This window comes from Ochotona princeps, chromosome 9 (genome assembly GCF_030435755.1).
Source record: "Ochotona princeps isolate mOchPri1 chromosome 9, mOchPri1.hap1, whole genome shotgun sequence".
Taxonomy (NCBI): Eukaryota; Metazoa; Chordata; class Mammalia; order Lagomorpha; family Ochotonidae; genus Ochotona; species Ochotona princeps.
This window is the reverse complement of record NC_080840.1, coordinates 79,813,900-79,833,343: the sequence shown is the minus strand read 5'-3', so window position 1 is coordinate 79,833,343 and position 19,444 is coordinate 79,813,900. Positions and strand designations below refer to the sequence as shown.

The following is a 19,444-nucleotide window of genomic DNA, read 5'->3' as shown; positions in this document are numbered from 1 at the left end:
TTTATTATTTAACACTTGCTGAGACTTTCAAAATATGTTTCCACATCCGTTGCCTTTTACAATGTTTTGTATTTGCACTTTTGCTAATGGTTGCTTTTTCATTCACTTTGTAAGCTTCGACACACCATAACAGGTTTATGGTGGCCAGTCTTGTGATTGACATTCTTTTGTAGTTCTGAGGCCTGTGACCCTGCTAATGATTGACTTCAGAAAATGATTTTTCAGTCAATGCTGTGTGTTTGCTCATGTCTGTGAATATGCTACTTACTGAAGCCTGTACGCTTTCCACTGTGCTGAAAATGTTTGTGTATGATTTTTAACACACATGTAGCACATTTCTGCTTTCCCACGTGAATTTAGATGTTTAATAAAACTTGACTGCCTGTAACAGGATTTTCCATTTGTTATATGCATGCGTCTCTTATCATGTATGGATACTCTGATGTTGAATGAAACCTGTCTGGTAAGTAAAGGCTTGAAGATACACACTACAACCTTAAGGCTTCTCCCCTGTGTGGATTCTCTGATGTCTAAAGAGCTGTGACTTATCAGAAAAAGCTTTTCCACACTCACTACATTCATAAGGTTTTTCCCCAGTGTGGACCCTCTGATGTCTAATGAGGGTTGTCTTACAAGGAAAGCCTTTTCCACAATCTCTACATTCATAAGGTTTTTCCCCGGTGTGGATTCTCTGATGTATGATCATGCTTGACTTATGAGCAAAAGCTTTTCCACACTCACTACATTCATAAGGTTTTTCACCTGTGTGTATTCTCTGATGTGATCTAATGCTTGAGTTATCAGAAAAAGCTTTTCCACACTCACTACATTTATAAGGCTTTTCCCCAGTGTGGATTCTCTGATGAGTAATGAGGTTTGATTTATGAAGAAAAGCTTTTCCACACTCACTACATTCATAAGGTTTTTCACCTGTGTGTATTCTCTGATGTCTAATGAGGTGTGACTTTTGAATAAAAGCTTTTCCACACTCACTACATTCATAAGGTTTTACCCCACTGTGGATTCTCTGATGTCTAATGAGGTGTGACTTACAAGCAAAGCCTTTCCCACACTCACTACATTCATAAGGTTTTACTCCACTGTGGATTCTCTGATGTGATCTAATGCTTGACTTCTGACAAAAAGCTTTTCCACACTCACTGCATTCATAAGGTCTCTCCCCAGTGTGGATTCTCTGATGTCTAAAGAGCTGTGACTTATCAGAAAAGGCTTTTCCACACTCACAACATTCATAAGGTTTTTCCCCAGTGTGCATTCTCTGATGTATGATCATGTTTAACTTACAAAGAAAAGCTTTTCCACACTCACTACATTCATAACGTTTTTCCACAGTGCGGATTCTCTGATGTGCAATGAGGTGTTGCTTATAAGAAAAGCATTTCCCACACTCAATACATTCATAAGGTTTTCCCCCAGTGTGCATTCTGTGATGTGCGGCCATTTTTGACTTACGTGTAAAAGCTTTTCCACACTCCCTACATTCATAAGGTTTCTCCCCTGTGTGGACCCTCTCATGTATGATTAATCTCGACTTACGAGGAAACTTTTCTCCACACTCCTTACATTCATAAGATTTTTTTGTGTTGAGTCTCTGTGGCCCAATTAGCGATACTTGCTGGTGAAAGGCTTTTCTGTAGTCATTGCATTCATACTGATTCTCTGCACTTTGAAAGATCTGATCGCTAAAGAGTTCTGACTTCTGCTCCATGTTTTCTTTACCTTCATTGGACACATACAAATTGTCTCCTGTGTCAGTTCTCTGTTTGGTGGTAAGGCAAGATTTATAGTAGCCAACATGAATTGCTTCTCCCACACTGACAGGTTGCTGATTACACGGTTCTTTGTGGTAAACTTGCTCACACATAAGGACTATCTTCTTCCCGCTGAAAGTTTTCTCATTTCCATTGTGTTCAAAAGACTGCTTAAAAATGTGGATCTTGTCAAACTGACTAAGAATTTTCTCACTCTCGAGGTCGTTCTCAGGGACATTAGAGGCATGCTTCTTCTCAAATGGTATTTCATCAGGCTTCCTGTGGGAAAAGCAAATTTAAAAGAAACTATGATATCATTTTCTCTCCATTGAAAAATGCAACAGATCTTAGAACTCCTCAGGGAGTTGTTGTTCCGCTCACCTCTTCCAACTTCAACTGGTCAATTAACAGTAAAAATTTGGTCTACAACTGGTTTTCATAATTTTTTTCTATACTATGTTACAGGAAAGAATCACCGAGCTTTTCTGGTAACATTTGGTTCAGTGGACAAGATGGGAATTGAAAAAGAATTTTGGCTCTTATACAAGAGCTTTGAGGCTGAACGGAGCAAAGAGAAGATTTCAAGAGGTTTGTACTAAACCTCTGGAAATGACCCTTGGCACCTCATGCCTCTGCACAAAGAGGAACAGAACCACACACTCACATACTCCCCAGCCACTGCCTAGCTCCAGCTAAACATTCAGATGGATTGTACTTGGATAGGCTTCAGCACACAGCAACATGAAGTGGAATTGCGGGAGACTAGACTGAGCCAGGCTGCAACACATGCTGGTGGAAAATGAGTTGAGGCAAGCCATGGCAGTCAGTTAGAGGTTGGTGTAGGATACATGAGCTCTGGGTGCAGGAGATCCAGTGGGGCCCTGGTAGCCTTGTCTGGGCCCTTGGGCACAGTTGTGTGATGAGCCTAGTTTATGAGCCCCAGTGGCTGTATGTGTGGTGGTTTATGTTGCTTGGCCTGGGTCCTTGGCTGGCCAGTGTAATGGGTCCTGGGTCTGCGAAACCTGGGAGTAGAGGGTGTGGCAGGTCCCAGGTCACCTGGCTTGGATACTTTAAATACCGGCTTGGTGGTGCTAGCTCAGTGAGTGCTGAGGGTGGGGCTCCACTGAGGCAGGATTGACTGGCTCGAGGTCTTGGTGCACTTGCAAGAACTGGTCCTCCTCAGTTGAAAAGGTGTATTGGACAACTGGCCTGGCTCCACCTGGAGATGGAAGCCATCTGAGGCCTGGAAAGCACATTTGGACCATCCAAGAGAAAGGAGGAGAGAAGAGATTGAATAACTACCCCAGCCATACGATGACAGCAAATATCAGGGAGAAAGGAGACTCCAAGGTCAACCATGACAGCCAATGAACATTGAAAGGGTTCCCTCTTGCTTGAATCAGTGAGATGGACCTCATTTCAGAACTATTGAACAACCTAGACAGAATTCTTGCAGTGTGTGCCACATTGACAACCTAGTTTGGTATCAGGTGTCCAGTACCCATCCTTAAGTACTAGGATGGTTGGGAGGCCTGGTATAGCTTCTCCGAATATCATTTAACACTGACCAAAACAGGAAGGAGAAATAGAAAATGTGGAAATGATCACACCAATTTCTCCCTAATGATCTAATACAGGCACACACACACATTTAGTGCAATTAAATTGCATACACACACATACTACACAGAAACTCAACCCATGAAAAAACAATGATTAGGTCGCATTCCCCCAGTCCCACCCACCTCTCGATGTTGGAGGTGGGTGGAGCCTAGGCCTGCCTTGTTCCCAAGGTATCTGCTCCCAGTGTACTCACCAGGAAGGGTCCAGGCAGGCCAAGGCCCAGCTCATCCAATGGTCATAATGGCTGAACCGAGGGTCCCAAGCATGGACTCCAATCTGGCTCAGGTCCTCCCAGCAACAGCAAGTGTATGTGAGGATAGAGAAAGTATGTAGATTTCTACTAAATACCAGTTGCTCACATTTAGGAGGTGGATACAGAAACTGGATCTCAAAGTCATTTTCTGTAATGTATCTTTTTAGAGACAGAGAAGTTTTATTTGCACAGTGATCATGTGAGCAGGGGAAGAGGAGGGAAGGGGAAAGCACTTCTCGAGAGAAAACTAGGTGTTGGTGTGCTTCTTGAAATTGGAGACACCGAGTTAGTAACTTGAATGTTGTCCCAACCCTTGTTTACTGAAGCAGGATGTATAAGTGGAAAAAATGACCCACTCCTCTGTTTTCTCCCAATTCCTGTAAATCCCATCCTTCCACCCTATTCCACAATCCTACGTTTCTATACTAAGTTAAAGAAAAGAGTCACTGAGCATTCCTGGTAACATTTGGTTCAGTGCACAATATGAGACTTCAAAAAGTTTTCTGGCTCTTATACAAGAGCTGTGTGGCTGGACTTAGCAAAGAGCAGACTCCACAAGTTTTGTATTAAACTTGTGGAAATGATCCGTGGCTTCCCGTGCATCTGCACAAACATGAGCACACCCACCCACACATGTAATTAATCCCCAGTCACTGCCTACCTCCAGCTAAACCTCCAGATTGATTGTGCTTTTAGGAAGTAGTGGGTAGACATAGGAAATATAAAAGTTTAGGACTTTAAAGTCTCTAATCACCAACTGCCTTTTTCATTTTTGCTATCATGTCAATTTTCATTTTAGAAGCAAGTCTCTGGGTCTTTATATTTTGAAAAGTGTTAGATTGACAGTCCCCAGAAAAGGCCAATTTTCTTCATGACATAATACTCTCTAAGCGGATCCTGAATCCCAACTACCTGACATGGGACCAAATTTCTGGCCTCCTTTCTCATGCTTCACGTTGGCTTAGTCTCAGGCACAAAAAAATATTCACTTTGGCTGCAGTTTTTATGCACCATCTTGGGGAGCTGTTCATATGAGTCACCCCAAGGGCAAAGAGAAAGAAACTTATTCACAATAGGCAATAATGTCTGCCATCTCACCCACAAAAAGGTGCGACTTGTGGCTTCCTTCTCCCAATGTTCTGGGCTAGGCAGCCAGTTCAGTGTCACCAGCTTGGGAGCCACATCCCCACACCATCTAGGATTTCCCTTCTGCCCACCTGTGGCACTCACCTATCATCACCTGGAACTGAGAGGGGGTGGGATTGCATTTTTTTTGTAACAACTCCCCTCGCAAGCCCCCATAAAGGCCCATGTTAGGGAGAGGCTCTCTCTCTTGGTCACATGTTTCTGAAGAATCTAGATGTTTTCTGCTTTTGTGATTCTGCCTTAATTGCTTGGCTGGGAGCTGTCTGAACTCCTGGCCTGACAGTCTATGTGACAGCCACCCAGCAGGACACCTGGCAGGTCATGTATGTAGACCACTCCTCAGGAAGGAGGTCCCTGGTGTTTGATAAGAGTCATTGCCCTATAGCCCATCCATTTGTACCTTTTGAAAGTTGCTTGCTTCCAACCTACCATTACAAACCTGTAAGCTTGCTCATTTTGAAAGTTAACAGCTAAAATTGACCAATCATAACTGCATAATTATATGGAATTGTCCTGGCATGGGTTGGGGGGCAGAACAGGCTGAATCAGTTCACGTCATCCACTGGCAAATCCAAGCACCAGAACAGAGTGTGGGTCGAGCCAGAATTGGTTGCAACAAAAAACAGTACACATTACGGAATGCCAAGGTGAGGTGACGTATGCCAGATGTGAACACAGCATCCAACCAGCACACATGAGAACCAGGAGGGAGGGGGCGGAGCTGGCAGGGGGAATATGTGAGTGGGGGTTTCCCTAGCTGGACAGCTACTCCTACTGGAGATCATGAGCTGGGATGAGGACAGATCAGACAAGGCAGGGCTACAATACCTGTGGGCCTCATGTAGACTAGATCAGAAAAGGCTAGGCTGGGCGGATTATTCCTGCTGGTGTACATTACATCACAATGGTTGAGGGTTGTTTGGGCTTAGCCGCAACATCAGCTGGAAGAAGCTGGCACCCGGTGCTAATTCTGTCAAGTTGAACCACAGAACCACCTGGAGAGTGCATAATCCGGTAGAGGGAGTGGGCTGGGAGGGAAATAGTGGGATCCTCCCTCTTGGGTTACCACTAACACAGGAAGGCACAGAAACAAGAATAGGAGCAGGGGTGGCTAGACAGAAAGGTGCCCAACAACATACATGAGGGCTGGATAGTTGAGCTGCTTAGATGGAACTAAGCTTTAATACCCACTGACATGTATGAGAGCTGAATGGGATGTGGTACAGACTAGTCTGCTACACATACTGGCAAACCAGGGGAGGGGGCAGGCTTGGTGGGGGTTACTGTGGGTTGCTTTGACTAGGCTGCAGCCCACGCTGGTTTGTGTGAGGGCTGAGTATGAAGTGGGAAGGATTCAGGCTAGACTGCAGCACCCATTGGTTCCAGTAGAAGACAGGGTTGGAAACAGAACCAACCCAGCAATTGCAACCACCAGCTGATCGAGCTTATGGACTGTGCCGGGCCCTGTGCTTGCTAGTACACACAAGAATCTGGTCTGGGAACACCTCAGACAAAGTTTCTTTGGGGATTCCTCTGTCGAAATGCAGACTCAGAACCCTAACCATGAAAAGACAAGAGGACAGAACAAGTCAATCAACTACCTCAGCTATACGTTGCCAGTGAAAAACTGGGCAAATGGAGCCTCTATGAAGGACTGTGTCAATCAGTGGTTTCTTCAATGACCTCATCGTGCTTGGTGTGGCGAGACTGGCAACAATTCATACCTGTTGAACTACCAAAACCACGTGAGCAAGAGCCTTGGCGCATGCCCCACATCAGAAACCTGGGATGGGTGGGAGACTGGGTGGGCTTCTCCCATAAAATTTTTACCTCAGATATATGAAGGAAACAATATGGAAATAATAGTCTTTCCCATTTTCCAGTAACCCTGGAACTTTTTTACCCTAATTAACTATGTAACGATTGTCAAAAATACAATTTAAAAAATGGGAAAAGGAAAAAAAAATTGTATTTATATTTACTGGAAATTTAGATATACAGAGAGGATGTGAGACACACAGGAAGATCTTCCATGTGCTGATTCACTTCCCAAAAATTTGTAACTTTCAGAGCGGAGCAGCTTTAAAGCCAAGAACGAGGAGATTTTACGGGTCTCCCACACAGCTGTATAGTCACAAGCCTGTGGGGTGTCCTCAACAGTTTTCCCAGGCCAAAGGCTGCTGAGGTCCATGCAGTTCGTGTGAAAGACACGAAGTTGTGAAGAGAACTTTTCCATTGAAGGTAAGGCTGCAAGGAATTTGCTGTGTCTACAACCAACTGAATAGCAGTTCCACCTCCCTTTGTATACATAATCAACAACCCCACAGAGATTTCTGTAATCTATTTAGGCATTGTCAGCCACTGTGGAGTTGCTTTTTATGATCAATGTGAGCTTGGAGGACGATGTTGGTGATAACGTCTTAGCAAATGGGCCTTTTACAATTCCTGTTCTCTCAGCTGCCCCACTCATCATGATAATTAAGGGTGTCAAGTCCCTACATGTAGCAGGAACCTATGCTTAGTAATGTCCTCCCACATTGACCATAATCTAATCAAGGATGTTAAGTCCCTAGATGTAGTGGAAATCTATTCTTTCCCTCTTTCTCTAATCTTTAGGTCCCTCATTCCGTGATACACTTCCTCCATTAACTGATTCAAGAGTAAGATATAGGAGACGGAAAAAATGGCCGACCATGGAGGGTTGATGTAGAGGGGAAGGCAGAGAGAGAGGGCCAAAGAGTGCCGGAAGAAGGAGGAAGTATAGTTAAAAATAGTATAAGCAGGTGTGCGAACCTCCCAAGACACTGCGGAATCAACAAAATCCACGCAATCTGGAGAATCAACCAAAAATAACAACAACAAAAAAACCAAGGCAGCGCTCGGCGGTCGGCTCAGCAGCGCCTCGGAAAAGGGTGAGTTGGGAACCAAGCAGGGGAAAGGCCTGCGGGAATTTTGACAGGAGAATATAGATAGGCAACTTTGGGAAGTCGCTGCACAAAGCCCCTCCAGTGGAGGCTAGAGACTGCAGGAGTGCTGAAACCTCTAGCACTGGTGGCGATATTAGTAACCTTGGCGGGACCCAGACAAAGACAGGGACGGATAACACACATTCCCCCATAACGAAACGCTGCAGTACAGGAAGGGCGCTAGGACCCTGAAGTGCGGTGGCTGGCAGCTGCGGCAGCGAGGGTGAAATCCCCAGGATCACAGCTAAATTAAATTCTGGGCCAACCCAGGCCGGGGGAAAGAGGCGGCGGCAGAGCAGGGCCACCAGATCCCATACCTCAGACAAAAAAACAAAGCAAAAAAAAAAAAAACATCAAAGAGACAAGACGAGCGCCTAGTCGCTGAAACCTAAGGCGCTGAAACCTGAAACCCAGAAGGGAAACAAAAAAAACGAAAACTCCCTGGGCCAGAAGGAAAACAAAAACCTAGGCTAGCAAGACCTCAGGCCACCCACTAGGTGGCAACAGAGGTCAAGGGTGAGAATCCAGCAACACCTTGGGCCACAAATATGAGACGGAATAAGAGAGTTAGTGACATAGACACAGCTTGCTCCACCCCAAAAAGCCACCATAAAGCCTGGTCAATCGCAGAGATTACAGATGAAGAAATTGAAGACGTCTCTAATAAGGTGTTCAGAAAAATAATTATAAAACTCTTCAGAGACAATGAAAAACGATGGGATGAGCCCAAAGATTTTAAAAACCACATAATCACAGAAACAAAATCACTCAAAAACGAGATCCTAGACTTGAAGAACAAAGTTGAGAGCTTAGCCAACAGAATTAAAGCAGCAGAAGACAGGATATCCGACTTGGAAGATTCCCAGAATGAAAGCAGGCAGATTATTAACCAACTAGAGTCACAACTACACAAGGCAACCAAGACGATCCAGGAGATGAACAACAACATCAGGAAGTCAAATATCAGAATCATGGGGCTCCCAGAAGGAGTGGAAAGAGAGAGAGGCATAAAACCAGTACTTGAGGAAATTATGCAGGAGAACTTCCAAAATACCTAGAACATGAATCCAATCCAAATTCAGGAAGGCCAGAGGACTCCCCACAGGGTGGACCCAAAACGATCCTCCCCAAGACACGTGGTAATCAAGCTACCCTCCAATGAATACAAAGAAAGAATCCTAAGTTTAGCACGAACCAAAGAGAAGCTTACATTTAGGGGCAGGACCATCAGAATCACTGCCGACTTCTCAGAACAGACACTCCAGGGAAGAAGGGAGTGGAACAAAATCTTTCAAGTACTGAAAGAGAACAACTGTCAACCAAGAATACTCTACCCAGCAAAGATTTCATTTGAATACGAGAACGAAACTAGATACTTCCACAGCAAAGAGAAATTAGAAGAATATGCCAACACAAAACCAACTCTACAAAATCTCCTTAGAAATGTGCTATTCCCAGAGAAAAAGGAAGCAAGCCATAAGCAAGGATGGCAATCTGAGATCTCAATAAAGTTCATCCACGGAAACGACAATCAATTACCAAAATCCTCAAAAACACAGGCATATGTCACGGCAAAATTATAATTTCTCAATATTAACCCTCAACACAAATGGCTTAAATTCATCACTCAAAAGGCACCGATTAGCAGACTGGGTTAAAAATCAGGACCCAACTATATGCTGCTTGCAAGAAACACATCTAACCAGAAGAAACTTCAGGAAACTCAAAGTGAAAGGGTGGAAACAAATATTCCATGCCAATGGACGAGAGAAAAAGGCTGGCGTCGCAGTCCTATTCTCAGATGATACGGACTTCAAAGTAACAAATGTCAAAAAGGACAGGGAAGGGTGCTACATCTTCTTGAAAGAGAGTATCCAAAAGAACCAATCGCAATTCTTAACATATATGCTCCTAGCCCGGATGCACCCAGCTACGTGAAACAACTACTTTTGGACTTAAAGGGAGACACAGATGAACATACGATAACTCTGGGAGATCTGAACACCCCACTAACACCAACAGATAGATCAACGCAGCTCAACAGAGAAGCCACAGAACTCACACAAACAATAGAACAACTGGACCTAGTAGACATCTATAGAATATTTCATCCGAAAGCCACAGACTACACCTTCTTCTCAGCAGTGCATGGCACCTTCTCCAGGATAGACCACATAATAGGTAGGACACAAAGCAAGTTTAACTTAACTACAAAAATATCAGAATCATACCATGTACCTTCACAGACCATAACAGAGTGAAACTGGAAATCAACAACTCAAAATGTCCCAGGAAACATGTAAACTCCTGGAGGCTGAAGAATATGCTATTAAACGAACACTGGGTTAGAGAAGAAATTAAAGACGAGATCAAAAAATTTATGGAAACCAACAAAAACCCAGATACAAAAGTCCAAAACTTATGGGACACTGCCAAAGCAGTGTTACGTGGTAAGTTTATTGCAATTAGCGCGCACGTCAAAGCCCAAGAAAGGCAACAAATGCAGGAATTAAGCACACACCTCCAGGAACTGGAAAAGCAACAGCAGAAGGACCCCACAAACAAGAGGAAACAAGAAATTATCAAAACAAGACAAGAATTAAATCAGAAAGAAATTAAAAAAACCATTCAGAAAATAAATGAATCAACAAGCTAGTTCTTTGAGAGGATAAACAAAATAGACACCCCACTGGCCCGACTGACAAAGAAAAAACAAGACAAAGCAAGAATTAGCAGTATCAAAGATGAAAAAGGCAACATAAAACAGACACTACTACCATTAAGGAAATAATTAGAAATTATTACAAAGAACTATACGCCAACAAATCCGATAACCACTTGGAAATGGAAAGATTCCTAGACTCCCACCACTTACCAAAACTCACCCCAGAAGCAACAGAAGACCTGAATAAACCCATTACCGAATCAGAAATAGAATCAGTGATTAAAGAGCTCCCAAAAGAAAAGCCCAGGCCCAGATGGTTTTACCACAGAATTCTACAAAACATTCCAACCAGAGCTAACCCCAATCCTTTACAAGCTCTTCAAAACAATAGAAAAGGAAGCAACTCTTCCAAACTCATTCTATGAAACTAATATCACCTTAATTCTCAAACCGAATAGAGAATTAACAGAGAAAGAAAACTACAGACCGATCTCCCTGATGAAAGTTGACGCTAAGATTCTCAACAAAATCCTAGCCAATAGAATACAAAAAAACATCAGATAGATCATCCATCCACACCAAGTAGGTTTCATCCAGGGAATGCAGGGATGGTTCAACATAAGGAAATCCATAAATGTGATACATCACATCCAAAAACTGAAAAACAAAAACCATATAATAGCATCAATAGATGCAGAAAAAGCCTTCAACATAATTCAACACCACTTTATGTTAAAAACCCTAACCAGGGCGGGGACAGAAGGAACTATCCACAATATAATCAAAGCAATATATGAAAAACCCAAAGCCAGCATCATACTAAATGGAGAAAAACTGGATCCCTTCCCACTGAGATCTGGAACAAGACAAGGCTGCCCACTATCACCACTGCTATTCAAAATAATCCAAGAGGTAATTGCAGAAGCCATAAGACAAGACAAAAAAATCAAAGGAATCCAAATTGGGAATAAAGAAGTCAAGCTTTCACTATTCGCAGACGACATGATTCTTTACATAGAAGAACCAAAAAACTCAATACAAAGACTCCTAGAACTCATACGAGAATTTGGCAGAGTGCCAGGATACAAGATAAATGAACAAAAATCAACAGCCATAGTGTACGCAAACGGCCGCAAGATGGAAGAAGATCTAACCAACAAGCTACCATTCAAAATAACAGAGAAAAGCATGAAATATCTGGGAATAAATTTAACCAAAAGCGTAGATGACCTTTATGAAGAAAATTACAAAGCACTCAAAAAACAAATAGAACAAGACCTCGAAAGATGGAACAACATCCCATGCTGCTGGATAGGCAAAATTAATATCATCAAAATGTCTATACTACCAAAAGCAATATATACATTCAATGCAATCCCAAATTACCCACAGCATTCTTCATGGAACTGGAAACAATGATACACAGATTCAATTGGAAACACAAAAAACCACGAATAGCCAGAACCATTCTGAAGAATAGGAACTTAACAGGGGGAATTACAGTACCAGATCTATGGACATACTATAGGGCAGTGGTTATCAAAACAGCCTGGTACTGACACAAAGATAGAGAGGAAGATCAGTGGAACAGAATAGAAACAACAGATGGAAACCCACACAGATACAGCCAATTAATCTTTGACAAAAAGACAACAACCCAAGCAAATGGAAAGGTTTGTTCAATAAATGCTGTTGGGACAACTGGTTGATAGCCTGCAGAAACAAAAAGATAGACCCACATCTCTCACCATACACCCAGATCGAATCTAACTGGATAAAAGACCTAAACCTACATCCAGAAACCTTCAAATTTTTGGAAGAAAATGTTGGAAACACACTGCAACACTTAGGGGTAGGCCCTGACTTCCTAAAAAGACTCCAAAAGCAGTAGAAATCAAGACCAAAATAAACAATTGGGACCTCATCAAACTAAGAAGCTTCTGTACAGCTAGAGAAACAATCAACAAAGTAAAAAAACAACCTACAGAATGGGAGAAGATCTTTGCACAGAGAAACCGAAACACCAGAACAAACAAACTGCTGAAGAAATCGGCACGGGAAATGGGCAGACATTTCACAAAAGAACAAACCCAAATGGCAAACAAGCATATGGAAAAATGTTCAAGATCCCTGGCAATAAGGGAAATCCAAATGAAGACAACAATGAGGTACCACCGAACTCCAGTAAGGATGGCACACATACATAATACCACCAACACTTGCTGGCGAGACTGTGGGGAAAAGGGAACCCTTCTCCACTGCTGGTGGGACTGCAGACTTGTACAGCCTCTATGGGAATCAGTTTGGCGAATACTCAAACAACTAAAAATCAACATACCATATGATCCAGCAATAGCACTCCTAGGGATATATCCAAAACATTTCCTACACAAGAAACCAACATGCATGCCTATGTTCATAGCAGCACAATCTACAATCGCAAAAATTTAGAAGCAGCCAAAATGCCCATCAATAGAAGACTGGATAAGAAAGCTATGGTTCATCTACTCTATGGAATACTACTCAGCTATTAAAAAAAACAAAATGCAGTTCTTTGTGGTCAAATTGGCCCAACTGAAATTCATCATGCTAAGAGAAATGAACCAATCCCAAAAGGTTAAATGCCACATGTTTGCCTTAATCTGAGATGAAAAGATGACAACTTGGAAGATAGTACCTGTATATTGTAATATTAGTGCAATCTCTAACAACTTGTATCCAATGCAATAAGATAATGCTTTATAATCTATAAACCAACAATTAATGTCAGAATACTTAAGATCTACATCAAAAAACTGTAAAACCTACTATACCCTGGGGAGGGAGTGCAGGGTTGTCTTTCAGGACCATAAAAAAAGTGAGAAAAAAGTACAATATAGCCTATCAAGATCAAATCTGGTAATTCATAGACAACAGACTCAAAGCGGCACTAAACAACAATAAAACTACTATACCAATGCATGAGGGGGGAATCAGGTGCGATCCTGACAACCTCTTAACAGGAGGTCATGTGCGTGGAGCAGGGGGGCACTCCAGAGTGGAGCAGGTGGTAAGGAGGAAGCTTGGATGCCAACCATGAAGACTCCCAGACCTTCACCACAAACTATTAATATGAGCAACAAGGACTATATCCCAACTGTCAAGGAGGCCACAGGGAATTGGATGCCCTCAAAGGCCGAGTACTCTGAGGTCACCCACCCCCCACTGGAGCTTCTGCAGGGGATGGAAGAAGTCAAACACTACCATGCAGAAATCAACGTCATCAGAAAGACAACCAGAAGCCCTGAGTGGTCAGCGGAAACAGAAGAACAATAAATGTCCTTCAGGACCAGGGAGGAGAGCGTTCTCTGGTCCGAACCTGGCTCCACCTTTGGAGCCCCGCCCTCCCTCACAATGACCATCGGGATATCTTCGAAAACCCATTACAGCAAACAAACAATAATACAAACTAAAAAAAACCTAAAATAAATAGACAAACAACAGAAAGTAGAGCTTGAAATCTGACAGGAAAGAGCTGGCGTGGATTGGCTCATGCCTCGCTGGGTGGGACACAAAGATTAGTTACTCCTCACCATGGCGTTGAGGATTATCCTGCACACCCAACGCCCCAAAAAACTGTTCTGCACCTTAAATGTCGACAAATATCTTGTTAGAGTTACAAGCCAATCTAGATTATCCTAAAATCTGCCAAGATCAGCAAAATTATACTTGAACACAACAAGTGGCTAAATACTAAAATGAAATAGACACGAAACAGCTGAATGGTACCTTTTAGCCATTTTAAGATATATAGCAGCCAGTCCTGAATATAAACTAAAATTGAAATGTCAATGAGATAATCATAGGACTTGGTTAGGATTTGCTTTTTTTTTTTTTAACATACAGGTTACTCAAAACTATGTCAATTCCGTAATATGGCAAATTGCTGTTGATGTTATATTGGGACTCTTAATTGACTGTGATGATATTCTACCAGCTCTAACTTCAGACCAGAAATGGTCTCCCCAAGAAACTGTTCAACCCATCTGGACAATAAGTAGCTGGACTCTGTGCTTGGCATATGTTTGCAAGGAAAGAATCTTGATTGAATTTGGACTGTAATACTGCATCAAAGTGGAGGAATCCACCAGGGGGAGAGGCGTGGGGAGGGGTGGGGGGATTCTCAAAGCCTATGAAACTGTCATATAATGCAAAATAATTAATAAAAAAATTAAAAAAAAAGAGTAAGTTGTAGAATCAGGATTGTAATAGAAATGTGTTACGGATTGACATGTACCATCTATTGAGAACTTCTTGACCACAGGATTAGGGAGGCTGATATCCTGCCTCAAGGGGAAACAATTGGCAGAACTATCCTTAGGAATGCCTGCTTGACCAGGTGTGAAAAGTGGGTGTCAGAATTTGTGAAGTCTTCTGTATAAAAAAAGAGGACAGTTTTTAAAATTGTCTATTATGATCCTGAAACTGTAGTGGTCCATTTATTTTCTATGCTCACTCCAATCACCCTTCTCAAGTTCTGAACTTCACTTGAGCTGGACTCTGGCAACGGGCAGAGAGCTGGATGTTATGTGGGGCTGCCAGGGCACAAATCACTGTCCATATATAATCCCAGTGCATGCAAGGTGAGGGCCAGCCTCTAGGCTACCATGCCATGCCCTCGGGTTTGGTCTTTACAAATGACTTTTGTGGGCCTTTGAATGACCCCCCTCTACACTTCATACATGAGTTGAGAAAAAGCCAGTTTCTTCAACTTTGTCACTCATGTGGCTGCCTAATTCTGAGAGCTGAACAGCTATAGAATGGCCGGTGCAGATTTGAAGCTGTGTAGTAGCAGCTATTTCCTTGCTGGTTGAGAGACAACCAATACAATGGGAAGTGTCTTACTCATAGGTTCCTGTCCAGACAAGAAATGCTCAGGGGACACTTAGAAATTTAAGACCTTTCTGAAAAATTTTGCTGTTTCCATTCAAGAGGCACACCATCTCCTGACTCTCTCCCAAGAAGTGCTATTTGATTCCCTCTGCTTTCTATATGCACCTAGTCACTTTGCAAATAAAACTACTGTCCGCAAATGAAAAAAGAAATAGAAAGAAGGAAATCCTATTTCTCAAGTCTCATTTTTGTACAATTTCCCTTTCATATTGCACTGCAATTATGGCCAGAGCTAATGCTAAGCATCTTTGTGGCAATGCAGCTCTCTTTTCAGTTATTATATAAATTTTGTGATTAAAACTTGCCTGAAGATTATTTCTTGACCTTTCTGATTAGCTCCAAACAGCTCATTCTTTCCATGGGGATCTGAAATGAGGAACAGAGTAACCATATCTATGAATCACATCTAAATGTTTCTTTTCAAATGTTCCAGTGAAGCCAATGAGATTTGTTGCCAATCTAGATACAGCACATTTTAATATTAGTGAAATGTGGACATTTATGAGCATTTTTAAATAGGCGTTGCATCTCATCTATTAATGCCTTAACATAATACTTACTTTTTAAAATAAGAATTTCAATTATGTGAGATTGCATAATTAACTTAAACTGGGATATGACAGAAAATATGGTATAAAATTCAAAATAAGGCTTGGGGTATCTTAACCCTATCTCATCACTAGTTTGCCTTTTCCTGGCTACTGTGCTTCAAAAACAACTTCCTGAAAATGTATCTAGGGAGGTGGCAGATGTGATTCAAGTGTTTGGATCATGAAAAGACCCATATATACTTCTAGATTTTTGGTGACCGGCTGGCAAATTGCTAGAATAAACCTATACATGGAGACTATAGAATGCCTGTGTCTCAACAGCTATCCTTCTGGAAGAAACTCAGTAAAAATCAAATATAATTCCAGTCAACATTTACTGAGCTATGTATCAATTCCCCTGCCAATTATGTGCTGACCTACCTGGAAGTCTCTGCTTCACAGGTTTTTCCACTGTCCATGGTGCTGATTCTTGCTCCAACTTGAAGATCACATTAGGCTTTGTCATGGAGTACCCTGTTAATGGAGAATGATGCAGATTTTCCAAAATCACCATTAGTCCTACCAACCACCACACTTTATAAACTCTTCTTTCACTTGTCATCTATACAGAAGTATTCTGTTTTGGTATGACAGAGTTTCACTCACCCAAGGACAGCAGATTGTGGTAAGTCTCAAGCATCACCTCCCTATACAGGGTCCTCTGAGTATTGTCCATTGTCTGCCATTCTTCCTGGGTAAAGTCCACAGCCACATCTTCAAATGACACCAACACCTGTAACAGCATGTCTCCTCACTTCTGGATCATTAAATAGAAACACTAACAGTACATTCTCTGTATATTTAATTTGCAACTTCTATGAATGTAGTTTAATTTACAATTTATACAGCATCACAGAGTAACAGTTAAATGAAAATATCTTGTGCTGTGTTACTTTTGCAATTTCAATATTACAACAGAATATTCCTTATTCTCATAAAGGTTGTTTTTTGTAAAGATTCTAATTCTAATGAACTGTTGAAGTCATTGTTAGAATAGCTCTCCAAGTGGAAGATATGTCTCTGTCTGTTATTGCCACTCTCATTTTCAACCAAATTAACATAAATAATCATATTGACACTGAGCCAAAATATTAACTCAGCAGCTATAATACTAAGCTGAGTTTAATTCTTCTCTGTGTGTTCAATTTGCATCTTCTAAAAATGTACCCTGCGCACTGCCAAGAGGGGCTGGAGCACAGCTCTTCTAGGATTTTGTAGAGAACTTTAGCATCAGTGTTCATCAGGGAGATCGGTCTGTAATTTTCCTTCTCTGTTAATTCTCTATCCAGTTTTGGGATTAAAGTGATGTTGGCTTCATAGAATGATTTTAGAAGAGTTGCTTCCTCTTCTATTATTTTGAAGAGCTTGTAGAGGATTGGAGTTAGCTCTGTTTGGAATGTTTTGTAGAATTCTGTGTTGAAGACATCTGGGCCTGAGCTTTTCTTTGTTGGGAGATCTTTAATCACTGACTCTATCTCTGCTTTGGTTATGGGTTTGCTCAGTCTTCTGTTGCCTCTGAGGTAAGCCTTGGTAAGTGGTGGAAGTCTAGGTACCTTTCCATTTCCTGGTGGTTTTCTGATTTATTGGAGTACAGTTCCTTGTAGTAATTTTTGATTATTTCCTTAGGGTTGCAGCATCTGTTGTTATGTTGCCTTTTTCATCTTTGATGCTGCTAATTCTCACTTTCTCTTGTTTTTTTCTTTGTCAGTTGGGCCAGTGGGGTGTCTATTTTATTTATCTTATCAAGAAACCAGCTTTTTGTTTCATTGATTTTGCATAGTTTTTTATTTTTATTTGGTTTATCTCCTCCTTTGTTTTGATAATTTCTAGTTTCCTATTGTTTGTGGGGTCATTCTGCTACTGTTTTTCCATTTCCTGGAGGTGTGTGCTTAATTCCAGTATTTGGTGCCTTTCTTGGGCCTTGACATGAGCACCAATTGAAATGAGCTTACCACATAACACTGTTTCAGTGGTGTCCCACAAGTTTTGGAATGTTGTATCTGAGTTTTCATTGGTTTCCATAAATTTTTCTTATCTCTTCTTTAATTTCTTCTCGAACCCATTCTTTGTTTAATAGCATATTGCTCAACCTCAAAGAGTTTATGTATTTCCTGGGACATTTTGAATTTTTGATTTCCGATTTCATTCCATGGTGGTCTGAGAAGGTGCATGGTATGATTCCAGCTGTTTTGAAGTTAGTTAGACTTGCTTTGTGTCCTATCATGTGATCTGTCTTGGAGAAGGTTCCATGTTCTGTTGACAAAAAATGTAAAACCTGCGGCCTAGGCATATAAGGTTATATAAATGTCTACTAAGTCCAGTTGTTCCATTGTTTGTGTTAGCTCTGTAGTTTCTCTGTTGAGCTTTTGTCTCATTGATCTGTCTATTGATGTTAATGGGTGTTCACATATGGCATGATTATTTTATGTTTATCTGTATCTCCCTATAAGTCTATAAGTAATTGCTTCACATACCTGGGTGCATCTGAATTTGTGGTATACGTATTAAGGATGGTAATCACTTTCTGATGGATCATTCCTTTCAACAATATCAAATGCCCTTCCATGTCCTTTTTGATGTTTGTCACATTGAAGTCTGCAATATCTGAAATCAGGACCACTACACCATCCTTTTTTTCTCGTCCACTGGCGTGAAATATCTTTTCCTATCCCTTCAGTTTCAGTTTCTTAGCATATTTTCTGATTAGATGTGTCTCTTGTAGGCAACAGACAATTGGGTCCTGTTTGTTGATCCAATGTTTTAATCTATGTCTTTTGACTGATGGCTTTAGGCCATTTATGTGAAGAGTTGTTACTGAGACACTGCGATTTTGTCCTGCCATGTGCGTGTTTCTGTGGGTGTTGTTATCTGATTGTCTTTCCTTGCGTGGACTTCAGTGGGGAAGTCTTCCCATGTGCCATCCTTGCTTATGGTTCCCTTCTTCTTTTTCTGGGATTAGCACATTTATAAAGAGATTTTGTAGGACTACCTTTGTGCTGGCATATTCTTCCAGTTTCTCCTTGCTATGGAAGTATCTAATTTCATTCTCAAATACAAATGAGACCTTTGCTGGGTACATTATTGTTGGTTGACAGTTGTTCTGTTTCAGGATTTGAAAGACTTTATTCCATTTTCTCTTTGCTTGAAGCATTTGATCTGAGAAGAAAGCAGTGATCCTGACTGGTCTGCACCTAAACGTAAGCTTGTCTATGCTTCGTGCTAGTCTCAGAATTCTTTCTTTGTATTCGTGGAGGGGAGTTTGAGTACCACATGTCAGCATGAGGATCTCTTTGGGTCAAATCTGTTGGGGGTTCTCTGACCTTCCTGATTTGGGCTGGGTTCATGTTCCAAATGTTTTGGAAGTTGTCCTGTATAATTTCATCGAGCAGCACTACATACCTATCTCTCTTTCCACTCCTTCTGGAAGGCCTATGATTCTGATATTCGACTTCTTGATGTTGTCATTCATTTCCTGTATAGCCTTATTGGCCTTGTTC

General features: G+C 41.6%; 1 protein-coding gene and 1 long non-coding RNA gene across 2 annotated transcripts in view; one reads left to right on the top strand and one right to left on the bottom strand.

The window, feature by feature from the left end:
- The window catches only part of LOC131481127 (zinc finger protein 570-like), a gene marked incomplete at its 3' end in the record, with an annotated part of 533,548 nt that overhangs the window by 41,990 nt on the left and 472,114 nt on the right, over positions 1–19,444 (top strand). The window lies entirely within an intron of this gene.
- The window catches only part of LOC131481177 (uncharacterized), a 42,025-nt gene continuing 38,931 nt past the window's right edge, over positions 16,351–19,444 (bottom strand). Inside the window, exons 3-4 of the long non-coding RNA XR_009246114.1 lie at positions 16,554–16,680; positions 16,351–16,421 (exon numbers count right to left, since the gene is read on the bottom strand). This is a non-coding gene — a long non-coding RNA (uncharacterized LOC131481177). The remainder of the gene's footprint in view (positions 16,422–16,553; positions 16,681–19,444) is intronic.